Source organism: Euprymna scolopes, chromosome 42, assembly GCF_053919585.1.
Source record: "Euprymna scolopes isolate OS-2025 chromosome 42, ASM5391958v1, whole genome shotgun sequence".
Classification (NCBI taxonomy): Eukaryota; Metazoa; Mollusca; class Cephalopoda; order Sepiida; family Sepiolidae; genus Euprymna; species Euprymna scolopes.
Window position 1 is genome coordinate 23,497,823 of NC_136523.1, and position 14,637 is coordinate 23,512,459.

The window sequence follows — 14,637 nt, forward strand, 5'->3', positions numbered from 1 at the left end:
AAGTCCCTGATAGTAGCCCCCTGCTTCAAAGTGGCACTATGCCTTGTTTGGGGTGAAAATTGAAAAAAAAAAAAAAAAAAATTGCATCGGGGTGATTTGATCAGGAGTAGCGATAGATATACAGCTGCCATTTGTTTGGTAATAAGTAGTATTACTAGTAGCAGCATCTTCTGATCCCGTGTGTTGTATTGTAGTGTAATGTTATGACCCTTTAAGCTGTGATCATAGCGTAGTATCTGTTAACTGTGGCAAGTGGGAGCAATGGTCAAAACATTATTATTATTGTTATTGTATTCTTGTTAATTGATTTGAGCGACGGATGCTCGCTGGATCAGTTATTATGATTAGAAGAATAAACAATTAACTTGAGGAAGAAATGATTGACGTGTAAATCGCAAAAGGAATGTGAAAATAGAAAATATATGTAAACATTATTTTGGGGTTTTGAATAAACAAATAACTAGGTGGATTAGATTGGTATGAGACACGTAATTAGGTGACGTAAGAGAACATGTGATGTAGTTAATTTTGGAGAGATTCAGAGAGTTGAGGATTGATCACCAGAGCAGACAGACATCTAGACAAAGGTGGACAGACAGCTAGGGCTGTATGAACAGAAAATGTAGACTAACTGCAGATCCTGTGAAAACCAATTGAGACAACTGTAATAAATTTATATTACAAAAATATAAAGAGTTGTTTTATTGGTTTCACAAATAAGAACAGTTGTCTCAATTATATGGTGCTGATTGCTTCATGGTTTGTCACGGAGCAGCGGGAAGATACAGAAGAACTCTTCCAGAAAAAGGTATGAAGCATATATTATTCTTCTTATATATGAACTGTAAAAATATCCTGTGTGATAAGTCTGATACAACATGACTCGGTTTACACGTCAATATCATGTACCCTGGCTAAAAACATACATATGATTTATACATTTATTATCTGTCTGTTAAAAGAACAATATCTTACATCCACTAGATAACACATGACATGTTTTAATTTTTTTTTTTTTTTACACGGTGGTCACCACTTATCAAGGCCCGGAAGCCACTCACGGATAAGGGTTATTGCAAGTACAGTACGTTAGTGTGGAGATTTAATGAAGTGTTTACTTAAGAGGGCGGTTCATTAGAAATTTGTTAACGTTGGACTTGAAGACATCCAAGTCGTAGTCAGGTGTGAAGCAGGCAGACGGAACAGAGTTCCACAGGCGTGCAGTTCTAAGAAAGAAGCTTTGTTCACGGAATCTACGTTTTGATTTAGGCACAGATAAAGAGTGGGGGAAATTTTTCACATTGGGTTCAGCTAGACGGGTGTTTTTCGTGAAGGATTAGCGAGGGGGGACCAGAGATTGGAGTTCAGACGAGCACCTGCCATGGAAATAACGATAAAACAAGGATAGGCTCGCAACGTCTCTTTTGTGGGAGAGAGGTTGCAGGTTAGAGAAAAGGGCATCCCCCACTAAGCCATGAAGTCTATTTTGTGCTCTGTCAAGGCAGGATAGGCTGTTTTTAGCAGCTCCTGCCCAGATATGGCAGCAGTATTCCATCCTTGGGCGTACTTGGCTTTTATATATCATCTCCTCCAATATAAACCAATATACAACAGTAGCACATGTGAAGGAGGCTGGAGATTTGACCAGTGGTCTGGTGTGGAAATCAGAATTGCACCATGGTAGACCGATGAAGTTGTAGTACGTCTTATCTCTTGGTGTTAGTCAGGACCCGTGGCCAAACTGGTCAGGGTTAAAGTTGGTTGCTCTCCTTTGTCTTGGAGTTGGGTTCTAGGGGTTCGTACGGCATAAGCCAAGCTCTATTGAGTCAGTCTCCTGGATCAGTTTGGCTTCTTTCTATTTAAACATAAATTTAGTTGGTGCCCGGCTCCCACGTCAAGTCTCTTCTGATTGGTCAAAGTTTGATTTTGACAGCCAATCAAACAGCTTAAAATTAACCAATCAGAGTTGAGTATTTTGTGAAAATTTGTAAATATTATTATTTTTAGCTGTTGTTGCTATTTGTCATGGTTGGGGCTGTCCCTTCAATTCAATAATGTATTTTCTGCTCCTGCTAATTTGTTGTTTTCTTTGCAAGAAAATGTCATAAATCGAAATGAGATCTCGCACTCAACTTTAAGAATTTATGAATTTCAGTGGTCGTCACAATTCTTAAGATGTGGGGGAGGGGTGTAACAATTTGCGTTTTTTGTAATAAGGTTCACCCAGCCATTTCCAGTTATTGCCGTCATCTGCCGGACACACTCGAGCAACTTTGTGGAAATTGCAGGTTCATAAATGCAGAAGTACCGGAACAGGCTCATCTCAATATATCTCGCCCAAACCAAAACCCCTGAAGAAATCTCTAAAACCGAACCCCCTAAACGTGTTTATAGCTGGTATGCATTGAAATGACCTAATAAATAAACAATCAACTTCTTTTTGGCGTAATAAATAAATAAATAAACTATTCACTGGCTATCATAAATTAATATTCGTATCTCTAATATGACTTTAGTATGTTAACAGTTTTTGAGGGCATCTTTCTTTTATCTTGTCTTATCTGAAGTGCGAAGTGCGGTATTTTTCCGTGGTTAATGAGATGAAAAAATATTTCAAATTGTCCAAAAATAAAATATAAAATTTAATGGTAATAAATATACATTATTATTTATTTATTTAGAGTGAATCGATTTTTTAGACAAGAAAGAAAGATTTTAAATAAGTTTAATTTCCACTAATCAGAATAAGAGATTTCGTTTTGCCCGTATGACCGGAAGTTGTCTTCCGTCAAAACAAGTATATGTTATTCTGCATTGACAACGGACAATCAAGGTAGAACGGATATTTGTTTTTTTTTTTTTTTGTTTTTTTTTGAAGAATTGTTTTCTTGATTTTTAAAAAAATATTTACCGATATTGAAGCTGTAAATATTCTCGACGAATAAGCCTTTAACTGTCATGTTCTTTTAATTTAAATGATAACTTTTTGGTCCTTATGCACTTAGTACGCTGCTGAGCAGCAGCAGCAATTAACATGATTATTTAAAAAGCCATTCTTAACATGGGGAGGGTGTTTTTTTTGGAGGGAGTTAACTATTTGGTACTTTCACCTTCGGTGCTAATAGCTGAGAGAGAGAGAGAGAGAGAGAGAGAGAGGGCAGAGATTTGTTGGTTCACGTGTACGAACTGTACCCCCCCCCCATTTTTTTTGTTTTGCCCTTTTTTCCTTTTTTTCAGCTGATTATAAAAAATAAAAATTAAAAAGTCAACATTTAAATGTTGGTAAATTTTTACGACGTTCCCCACCCCACTGCCCCAGCGTATTATAAACACTCCAGCCTCCCCATGTTAAAAACGGCGGTGCTAGTGCAGAGAGTGATCCGCGCTATTTTTTTAAATCGTATTTCCAAGTTTAATTAAAGTTTTGTTTTTTTATTCAATTGTAAGGTTGAAGTATAGAATAGGTACAAAACAGTAAAACACCCTCCCCTCCCCATGTTAAGAATGGCTTTTTAAATAATAACGTTATTATTTACGTCCGGATCAGGATCACTCTCTGCACTAGTACCCAAACGGCTTTCGGACTTTTCTCCCCCCCCCCTCCAACCTCGAAAGCCGTTCTTAACATGGGTAGGTTGGGGGTGTTTAGACTACGCTGGGAAAGGTCGTAAAAATACCTAAATATTTGTAAGGGATGCTCAGTTTCTAATGCAACATCCGGCAGATCTGAATAAACTTCCCACCTTCGGACCTCTGATCTGATCGATCCCCCCGTAAAATTAAAGTTCATATAATGACTTTTAACATGGGGTATTACTTTTCTTGGCCTTTGGATCAAGAATCTGTTCTTCAGACACTTCAATTTCTTGTTCTCTGTTAGTGGAGGAGAAATCCTTCACGACCGGGACAATTTTAATTTTTGTGTTCCTTTTTCTCCACATTAAAAAACGACCCTGGTGTCTAACTCTGTCCTCCTGTGGGGAGGCATTTTGTAAATAGGAACATGGGGTATTACTTTTCAATTATAACGTTTGAATTTAACCTGAAAAGTAGCGCGGCGCCGGCGGCGCCAAAAATGCATAAGCACCTTTTATTTTTCACAAAAACATTTGAGTTATTTCACTTTATATTACAGCGGACACGTGAAGCCTGAAGCCGTAATAAGTTTAGTTGTGCTGATTGACCAGAAAGTGGGGTATCAATTTATTAGAACGTAACAATTGAAAAGTGATCCGCATCCCCACTTTAGAAGTCATTAAATAAACTTAAAAAAAAAAAAAAAAACTTTCCTGCTAATATTAAAGTTAAGTCTGTTATGAACGATAATCCACAGAAAAAATAAAAAAAATAATGATAATAAAACGTGAAAAGGAATTAATTTTACGGCAGTCGGGAAAGTTCTTTCAGGTCCGCCCAACGTTCTGGTAAATCGATCACCCATTTTAGAACCACTTAACATTTTTAATTTGGCGAATTTAGTTTTAAAGCCCCCCCCCCTTATAATTTAACTTTTGTCCTTTTCCGATTATTTTATATACATAACTATGATTATCTTCAAGTTTCGTCACCCGACATTTTTGTAAGTTTTGCCCGGACGAACTATTCTTTCGGTTTCCTTTTTCTTTTTTCTTTCAATACGTAATCTTTAAGTTTCGTCACCCAACATTTGCAATTTTTAAATTAACAGGAACACTCTTTGGTATACTTAACGTGTGTTAACGGTCTCTACAATAAATCGATCCCCCATATTAGAACCACTCGACAAGAACACACACACCTACGTACACAAAGGATTTTTGGCTGATGTGACTGCTGACTGGATGTACACATTGTCAAATAGACACCGGCGGGCTACAGTGTTGAATTTTCTGTGTTTACTGTGTTATTTTAGAGCCAAATTTCGTGAATTTAGCTTTTTTTTTTTTTTTTTTTTTAGAAGGTACTAGTGCACTTATTGATCCGTGCTGAAATGTTATTATTTAAAAAAGCCATTCTTAACATGGGGAGAGGGAGGGTGTTTTGTAACTATTTTATACTTTAACCGGTGCTAATGAATGCACTTATTGATCCGCGTTATTTTTTAAATCGTATTTCCAAGTTTAATTAAAGTTTTATGTTTTTTTTTATTCAATTGTAAGGTTAAAGGGTACTAGTGCACTTATTGATCCGTGCTGAAATAACGTTATTATTTAAAAAGCCATTCTTAACATAGGGAGGGTGTTTTGTACCTATTCTATACTTTAACCTTACCATTGAATAAAAAAAAAACGGTGCAAAAATGGGCCACAACAAATCTTTTATACAATAAAAATCTGAAAAACATCTTTATAATGTACGTACTTGTCACTGCATGAAAATGTCATATTCCAAAAATCACGTAAATCGATCAAGTAGTTTTGTTTTTTTTATTTAAGAAAATCAAATATTATCGGACGATTCATCGAAGAAAAAGCCATGCGCCATGTTGTTTGAGAGATAACGCAACTGACGACCCCTGGCGGAAATATTGGTCAACAAGGGCAGTACATGCAGACCATCGAATATTTTATCAATCAAGTACTTTTATTTATTTATTTATTTTTTTTAAGAAAATCAATTTTTACGATTTCTAGGGAAAATAAATAAATAAATTGACTTCTAATAAAGAGAAGGTGTCTTTGTGTTTGTATTACTGTACACATAGATTTGAAAAAGTTGTCAAAAAACAAATAAATGTTATCAAAGGCAAGATAAGTTACTTTTCTACTTAACTGAATAATTTTTTAGTGTTTTTATTCAATGTAACATGTTTATTCAGTTCGAAGTACATACAGTATTTACCGATGTATTGGAAAATTTAAAATGGCACCGGCTTCTCTGTTGAACATGGTATGTTTGGGAAAATGAGTTAAAAATAAAAATATATACAAAATACTGTTAAAAACCCACCGAATATATGTCAGCCTATGTAACGGTAACATATTGAGCGACTTTCTAACAGTATTTTGTCTAGTTTTTTTTTATTATTTATTTATAACCCCTTTTCCCAAACTTACCGTATGAAAGAGAGTCGGGCGCCATTTTAAATTTTCCAATACATCGGTAAACACTGTATGTTTTTCGAGCTGAATAAACATGTTACATTAAATAAAAACGCTAGAAAATTATCCAGTTAGGTAGAAAAGTAACTTATCTTGCCTTTGATAACATTTATTTGTTATATATTTGTTTTTTGACAACTTTTTCGAATCTATGTGTACAGTAATACAAACCCAAAAAGGGTTTTCGACATTCAAAAAAAAATAAAAAAATAAAAATAGTCGATGGTCTGCCCTCCGCATTATCTTTATTAAAAGAAGTCAATTTATTTATTTATTATCCCTAAAAATCGTAAAATTTGTTTTTTCTTAAAAAAACACCTTTAAGAATTTTGGCCTGAGTGGCCTTTTTTTTTTTTTTTTTTAAATTTGCGCTTTTCTGATTACTTAAATATATTTCTTTCATGTATTTCCAATACTTGCATCAGCGATTGCAGTGTAACGAGATGACACTTATAAAGGGATCGTCCGTAAAACAATAACTTTTTTCAGCATGTTAACATTAGTGCTTAAGTACAAAAAAAAAAATCGACTGAAAAAGCGCAAATATCAAGCAAAAATTGTTAAATAATAAAACCAAAACAAAAACAGTATAACAAAATCCCGGATTTTATACACAAAGATTCGAATCCCGGATTCTATACACAAAGATTCGAAAAAGTCGCCCAAAAGACAAACATAACAAATAAGTACTTGTACAGTTTAATCAAAACATTAAAAAAATGAAAATATAAAAAAGAAAAGTTATATTGTACGTATCCCTTATGAAATGAAGTTCTCCGAAAAAAAAAAAAAAAAAAAATTCACTTAATTTGATCAAGGTCCTGAATATGACCTTAAACTATATCCGATGGTGAGGCCCCAGCTTGAGGGCTTTGAGGAGTGTGGAGCCACCCTTTAATTGCCATTGCTCCCAGGTCCACTCTGACCCGGAGTGGTAGTACCTGTTAAGGTCTCAACTATGGGTTGAATAGAAACCGACTTGAAAACAGCAAATATATTCTATTAAAAATTTTTTCTTCAAAATCTTTGGATTTGGCATTAAATAACCTGAAAAGGGTTGAGATGTGCCGTAAAACAAAAACAACCAACCAACCTAATTTGATCAAGTAGTTTTTTTTTTGTTTTTTTTTACAACTGTACAAGTATCAATAAATGTTATCAAAGGCAAGCTAAGTTACTTTTCTACCAAACTGGATAGTTTTTTAGTGTTTTTATTTAATGTAAAATGTTTATTCGATTCGAAAATCGTAGTGTTTATCGATATATTTGAAAAAAAAAACAAACGGTGGCGGGGTCTCTGTTGAATATGTTAGGTTTGAGAACATGAGTTGAAACTAAAAAATTATACAAAATACTGTAAGAAATTACCGTGACATAGGCTGACATATATTGAGTGAGTTTGTAGGGGAGGGGGAGAAAAGACACCAAATTTTTTTTTAACAAGCTTATCGAAGTTAATTTGGCGATTGAATAAAGAAAAGGTGCTAGTGCAGAGAGTGATCCGCGCTATTTTTTAAATCGTATTTTCAAGTTTAATTAAAGTTTTATGATGTTTTTTTATTCAATTGTAAGGTTGCAGTGTAGAATAGGTACAAAACACTCTCCCCATGTTAAGAATGGCTTTTTAAATAATAACGTTATTATTTACGTCTGGATCACTCTCTGCAGTAGTACCAAAGAAAAAAATAAATCTAAAATTATAAAAAAAAAACTTAATTTATATTAGATGTATTTTCAATTATTACTTTATAATTAAACTTGTGTAATGATGTTTAATTGGTAATTTCTTAGAACTGCACGCCTGTGGAACTCTGTTCCGTCTGCCTGCTTCCCACCTGACTACAACTTGGATGTGTTCAAGTCCATGAACCGCCCCCTCAAGTAAACACTTCATCAAATCTCCACACTAACGTAATGTACTTGCAATAACGCTTATCCCTGAGTGGCTTCCGGGCCTTGATAAGTGGTGACCACTGTGTAAAAAAACAAAAAAAAAACAAAAAAAAAACAACCATACTATGAGTATGAAAGATGTGTCTTTTTTTTTGTTTTGTTTTTTTTTACTCATGTTCACCCCTTACTATCCTTGGACCTTTATTATTCCTGATATTCATAAATGACCTCCCTGATGAAATTGTTTCTGAGATGGGTATATTTGCCGATGACACCACTCTCTATAACAAGCATGAGGGGAAAACAAATGAACACATATCTAAGGAAATGGCAGAATCACTAGAGGATGACCTCCAATCTGTAGTGGAATGAGGGGAAAAATTGATGGTCACATTCAATGCTGCCAAGACTAAGCTTTTTTCCTTCAATAACTACAAGAAACCTTCTCTATCACCAATAGCTATGGCCAAAAACACATTACCCAAAAGTACTTCCTTTAAACTCCTCAGCCTAACGTTTATGGGGAACATGAACTGGAATAGATACATTGAGAGTATTGCCAAGGCTGCTGTGAAGAAGGTGGGCTCTCTCTATTGTGGTAGAAAACTACTTACGCCTGAAAGTATCCTGTACCTCTATAATGCCACCAATCGCTCATGTATGAAGTACTGTTGTCACATCTGGGCTGGTGCATCTGCTACTTGTCTCTCACTCCTTGACAGAGTTCAAAAGAGAGTCGCCAACCTGATAGGTCCTGAACTGTCATCTAAGCTTCAGCCTCTGTCCCATTGACGAAATGTTGCATCCCATTGCCTATTTTACAAGTATTTTAATGGTGAATGCTCTGACGAATTACAATCACTTCTACCCCCTCGACGCGAATACTCCCGACAAGCAGCTAAATCCCACTCCTTCACTGTAGAGATCCCTAGGTGTAAGAAGGCCTTCTACTCCAATAGTTTCTTCCCCAGAACTGCTAGACTTTGGAACTCCCTTCCGGGATTCTGTTTTCCCAACTGTACTAACATGCAGAAGTTCAAGTGTAATGTGAACAGACATCTTGTTACTCATCTCCCTTCATAATACCACTGTAACTTATGTCACCGATAGTAGCCCCCTATTTCAAAGTGGCACTGTGCCTTGTTTGGGGGGGAAAATTGAATAAAATAAAAATCATATTGCCACTTGGATGTAAGGGCTACTATTTCCTACATTTGTTCACTCGTTGTTTTTAAAGGACATGAACATCTTTGCAATTTATGACTATAATAAATTGCGGTTTCATTTAATGTCGTAACAAGCAAATTCTAGCATTGCTACAAATATAATTTGCTGATTTCTTTCTGTCCTCTGATGAGAAGAATAGCAAGAATAGCATTCTTTGAAACTCCGCGGAATAAGGACTTTGTAAATTGTTTTTGGAGTATTCAGTCGAAGAATAAATTTGATTGTAAATTTCAACTTACAGTTTTAATTTATTTTCTCTTATAATAAGCTCTACTCTCTATTGTGTATGTATTGAGCTTTTTTATTTAGTTGGGATTAAAATATATAAATAGTATATTAGATTGAAGTTTATCATTGATTATTTCAGATAAACACTGCATCTTTTTTTATTTCATTATATGTATACTTCCTCTGATAAGGTCAGATGGAGTTTTGAAAAATCAGCACACTAGGTGAAGTGCATCGAAGTCTGCAAAAATTCTTGAGCAGCCCCGTTAGTATTCCTTGGTAGTGGCACCTCAAGCTATTAACAAAAAAAAAAAAAAACCATTGCTTAGAGATAAGGTAAAGCCTGGGAGAGTGGACCTTCTGAGACTAAACAGAACCACACCTCAACGCAGACAACAACAAAGTCATTGTGGGACTGATTGTCGGGGACATATACCCGACTGCCATGACTACGAATAACCCCTGTTTTATGAGTACTTTAATGGAATCTGCCCTGATGAACTCATAGCATTTGTGTCCCCTCGACGTACATCCTCCCAATTAACCCGAGAAGCAGCAAAATCCCACCCCTTCACTAATGTCCCTAGTTTCTTCCCTCGAATTGCTGGACTTTCGAATTCTCTCCTTGCTTCCTGTTTCTCTGACTATAATTCACAAAAGTTTAAATGTAATATGAACACATCTCGCTGCTCAGCTCCCCACAATTTTATGTTAGACATGATCCCAAATGGTAGCCCTTACGTTCCAAGTGGAAATAAACCTTTTTTTTTGGGGGGGGGGTTGTAAAAAAAAAAACCTACTGAATTCAACCTGCACCAGAATATATTGTTTGACACAAGACCATTTTTAAAAAATTTTTATGGTCATTTCAGCATGCCCTGGTGTTGACGATCTGGGAGGTAGGTTGGGAACATTACTGTGTGAGGGAATGGGCTATAGAGAAGCTATAAGTAGAGCGTTTAACTGCATCTGTGCAACCTGAGAAACCATGTCAATTTTTATGGTGGACATTAAAGTCACCAAGTGCATGTATTTGGGCGTTACTATCTATCAGAGACATAATCGATTAGGGTACAGTCCTGACTTGAAGGATAACTGTAGAAAAAATATAAGTAATTAACGCAGTGATGACAGGTTAGTCAAAAGTGCATATAAGCCTGGTCAGCTGATTCAAGACATTGTTCTCGATTTAAAGGGAGGATGCTACGAATATAGACTCCAAGCCATGCGTATATCTATCCGAGTCCTTACAGCAGAGAGGGAGGTATCCTGTTTTTTTTTTTACATGGAGGTCACCACTTATCAAGGCCTGGAAGCCACTCAGGGATAAGAGTTTATTGCGTGTACAGTAGTCAATGAGATAGTATCGTAGTAATCTAGTATTGGAGATTTGATAAAATGTCTTGCTTAAGGGGGATGGTTCATCAGGAATTTGTTTATGTTGGGCTTGAAGACATCCAAGTTGTAGTCAGGTGGGAAACAGGCAAACGGAAGAGAGTTCCACAGTCGTGCAGTTCTGAGAAAGAAGCTTTGCTCATGGAATCTACGCTTTGATTTAGGCATAGATAAAGAGTGGGGAAAATTAATGACAGTGGTTTCAGCTAGACGGGTGTTTATCGTGAAAGATTGGCGAGGAGGGGGGGACCAGAGATTGGTCATGTTTAAGTAGGGGGGACTGAGGAGTGTAAGTTTGTTTCTCTTAATTCCCTCCAGTAGCATTCATGAACCATTTAATAAAAAGCAATTAAATTCGTTTTTCTCACGAAATTAAAAATCTTTCTTTGGATGAAGTTAAATGACTGCTCGAGGGTTTCGCTTATTCTGTAATATTAATTCTTGTCCTTAAGACTTTTTGTCAGCCAGTCTTTTCTTTTGTAACCCCTTCTTTCCTCGTTGGGCTGTTCTTACTTTGCAACTTGTCTGTTAGGAATCCAGGAGATTGAACTCTGAGGATGGGATCTCTGTCTTCGTTTGTCTTGAAGTGATTCTACCTTTCTCTCATTTCTTATTATAATTAGCTCCTTACATGAAGTGGCTTCATGCCTTGTCTGGAGGCAACTTCAATATAAAAAAGAAAAATTTGCTTGTGCATAAAAATACACAAGTGAAATATAATGGTTAAAATAAATTAACAGGAAAACTATTTGGTATATTTACGTATCAGGCAAAAGTAGGTATCTATACCAAAAATTATGGAAAATTATCGAGTAGAGTTTTAATTAAAATATGACAAGCTGAATTATCTCCCCTGTTTTACATGTGTTTAATCCATCTTCCTCATTATGGTAGGAACGGGTCATATTAAACCCTGAAATAAACGAAACTAAATTGATCCAGTCAAAAAAATTTACAGCGGCAGTACTTTAGCCGCTAATCACAATCAAGAATTAATCTCATGTTACTCAAAATAGAAATGTTAAAGTGTAGTATAGTGTTTTTTTTTTTTTTTTTTTTTTTTTTTTTTTTTTTTTACAAAGGCATCACCACATTATCAAGGCCCAGAGGCCACTCAAGGATAAGGGTTAAAGAGTGTACAGTAGAAATTGGACAATATAGTAATCATTAGTAATGAAAATTTGGTAAATTTGATAACTTATATGGAACGACTCATCAAGAACTTATTTACTTTAGACTTGAACACAACCATATTGTAGTCAGCCGGAAAGCAGGAAAACGGAAGACAATTCCACAGGCGTGCAGTTCTAAGAAAGAAGCTTTGTTCATGGAATCTATGTTTAGGTTTAGGCACAGATAAAGAGTGGGGGAAATTATTGATAGTGTTTACAGCTAGACGAGTGTTTCTTGTGAAAGTTTGGCGAGGGGGGACCATAGATTGAAGCTCAGTTGAACACTTTCCATGAAAATAACGTTTAGATACTATACTTTATCTTTATTGTCTTCGGCCAGGAAATTCTTCACTGAACAGTTGAAAAAAAATGTAAAATCGGTAAATATTTAAATTGAGGGCAGAGTTAGACAAGGTAGATTTTTTTTTTTTTTAACATCGGGATCATTCCGGATTTGAACAAAAATAAAAATTGCTGCACTCTATAAGAATTTTCTCTTCACTAGCCAAGGACAGAAATAAGAAAATGTATATCAGAAACATAAAACTACTCCAAGTAGTTTTATATGGCCTTGATTGTATCACATGAACTAAACAACTAGCCAATCGCATTAAAATGTTTCAAAATCATGCAATACGTTTCATCATGGGACATCACCTGATTGAAAAAAATCAACAAAATATCCACCTTCCGTCAAACTACTTGATAAAATCAAAAGTAAAACCCTTAAACTTTTTGGCCATGTCAGACGATAAACCACTGGCTTGTCAAGTTGTGCTTTGAGGGTATGTTAGACGGTAAAAGAGGCAGAAGAAAGCCAAAGAGAAGGTGGAGAGAAAATATTTTTGATTGGACATCTCTCAACAATTGGGTGTCCATCAACCAACTTGCCTTGGATCGGAAGGAATGTCGAAAAATAAGTCACGTGGGTTTGCAATTCGTATCAGATGGAAGATGCGACTCATGATATCAGAACAGATACTATACTTTGAAAAATAAATAAATGAATCAAGAAAAAGATTATTGTAAAGTCTGCAAATATTCAAAGCAGACGATTGTTTTTCAATTCCAGATGGTTGTCATTGATTGATTAGCCTAATTAGTCACGTGAGACAAATACTTGATTGTGATTGGTGATGCGCATAAAAAGTACTAACCTTCAAAAGTAAGAAATAATTTTTGGTCCCCCCCCCCCCCGACAAAAGAAGGGTGGATCTGTAAATTCACCCTCATCCATTCGTCTGTCCGCACTTTTCTCAATTACTACGTCTTGAAATTTTAAAAAATTTTGCACAAACATTAAACATGATATGAGTAAAAAAGTAACAGAACAGATTTCCCGGGAAAACTCCGGTTCCCCCCCCCCCCCCCCCAAAGATGTGCTTTTCGGGTTAAAATGGCTAAAATTAACACTTTTGTGTTTATTAAAAAAATTGATGCCTTGGATTTTTATAAAACTTTCTGAAAAATTCTAACAAACTGATATAATTTTGTTAGTCTATACTTCGCGATAACTCTAGATGTGCCGCAGCAGCTCTTTTAGGGCTAATAAAAACATTCCATTTTTGTGACTATTTTACCATATCTGTCCAAAATTTTCTGTGTATGCCTATTTAGCAGTTTTGCATGGTGCTGAACTCAAATTTAATTATGTTAAGGCCTTGGGGATTTGCGGGGAGGGGGGGGGCTAAATAGGGGAGGGGGGTGCAAATGATGGACTTAGTCATTATTTTTTGCATGGTGCAGAACTCAAATTTACATATGTTAAGGCCTAAACTGCACCGTTTGTTCATTTTTACCAGGATTTGATGTCCCCTGGTGACTTTTTGGGCTAAATGGGGGGGGGGGATGCTGAACTTAGTCATTTTTTTTATGCCTCATTCACTGTGCATGCTTCACTTGTTTTTTTTTTTTGTTTTTTTTCTGACTTTGTATTTTTCCTGACTATGACATTATGAACTTTAGTTGTGTGCACTTTAGACTTGTTTTGGACTTACTTATCAAGATGAGACCTTTTTTTTTTTTTTTTTCCTTGGGCGTGTTATTTTTATTTTTTTTCAAGTTGAGGTTGGGGTATCCCACTGGATGCCAAACATTAACTCGCTATCTCGTACATTCCAACTGACAGATCTTTTAAAGATTCTAATCGTGGCTTTAAGTGCGACTGTTTGAATCTCTCTTGCACTTGGTTCACCGAGTATATTTGCCAGATAGTTTTTGAATTCTTTTTCACGAGTCTAGTTGCTTCTTATAATTACTGGAATGATAGAGATCTTCCCAAGATTCCCGATTTTTTTCATGTTGTACATAAGACCTTGGTATTTCGTTATTTTTCCCCTCTGTTTTTTCAATTTTCTTATTCGTTCATTCAGGCTGGAGATGGGACATTCTACCGGATGCCAAACATTCACCTGCTATCTTATATAGTCTAACCGAGAGATTATTTTAAGATTCTGACCGTCCCTTTTAGTGCAATTGTTGGAATCTCTCTTGCACTTGGTTTACCGGGTATATTTGTCAGATAATTTTTGAAATTCTTTTTCATGAATATAGTTGCTTCTTATAATTACTGGAATGATGGAAATCTTCCTAAGATTCCAGTTTCTTTTCTTGTTGTACATAAGAGCTTAGCATTTCGTTAT

At 35.7% G+C, this 14,637-nt stretch overlaps 1 protein-coding gene across 2 annotated transcripts in view; it reads left to right on the forward strand.

The window, feature by feature from the left end:
• Positions 1 to 2,744: 2,744 nt before the first annotated feature.
• Positions 2,745 to 14,637, forward strand: part of LOC145266965 (solute carrier family 25 member 44-like) — a 70,243-nt gene continuing 58,350 nt past the window's right edge. The window contains exons 1-2 of one of the 2 annotated variants that reach the window (XM_080122802.1): positions 2,745 to 2,833; positions 5,415 to 5,556. The gene's annotated coding sequence lies outside the window, so the exon portion shown is untranslated. The remainder of the gene's footprint in view (positions 2,834 to 5,414; positions 5,557 to 14,637) is intronic. The other variant, XM_080122801.1, reaches the window with a different exon arrangement.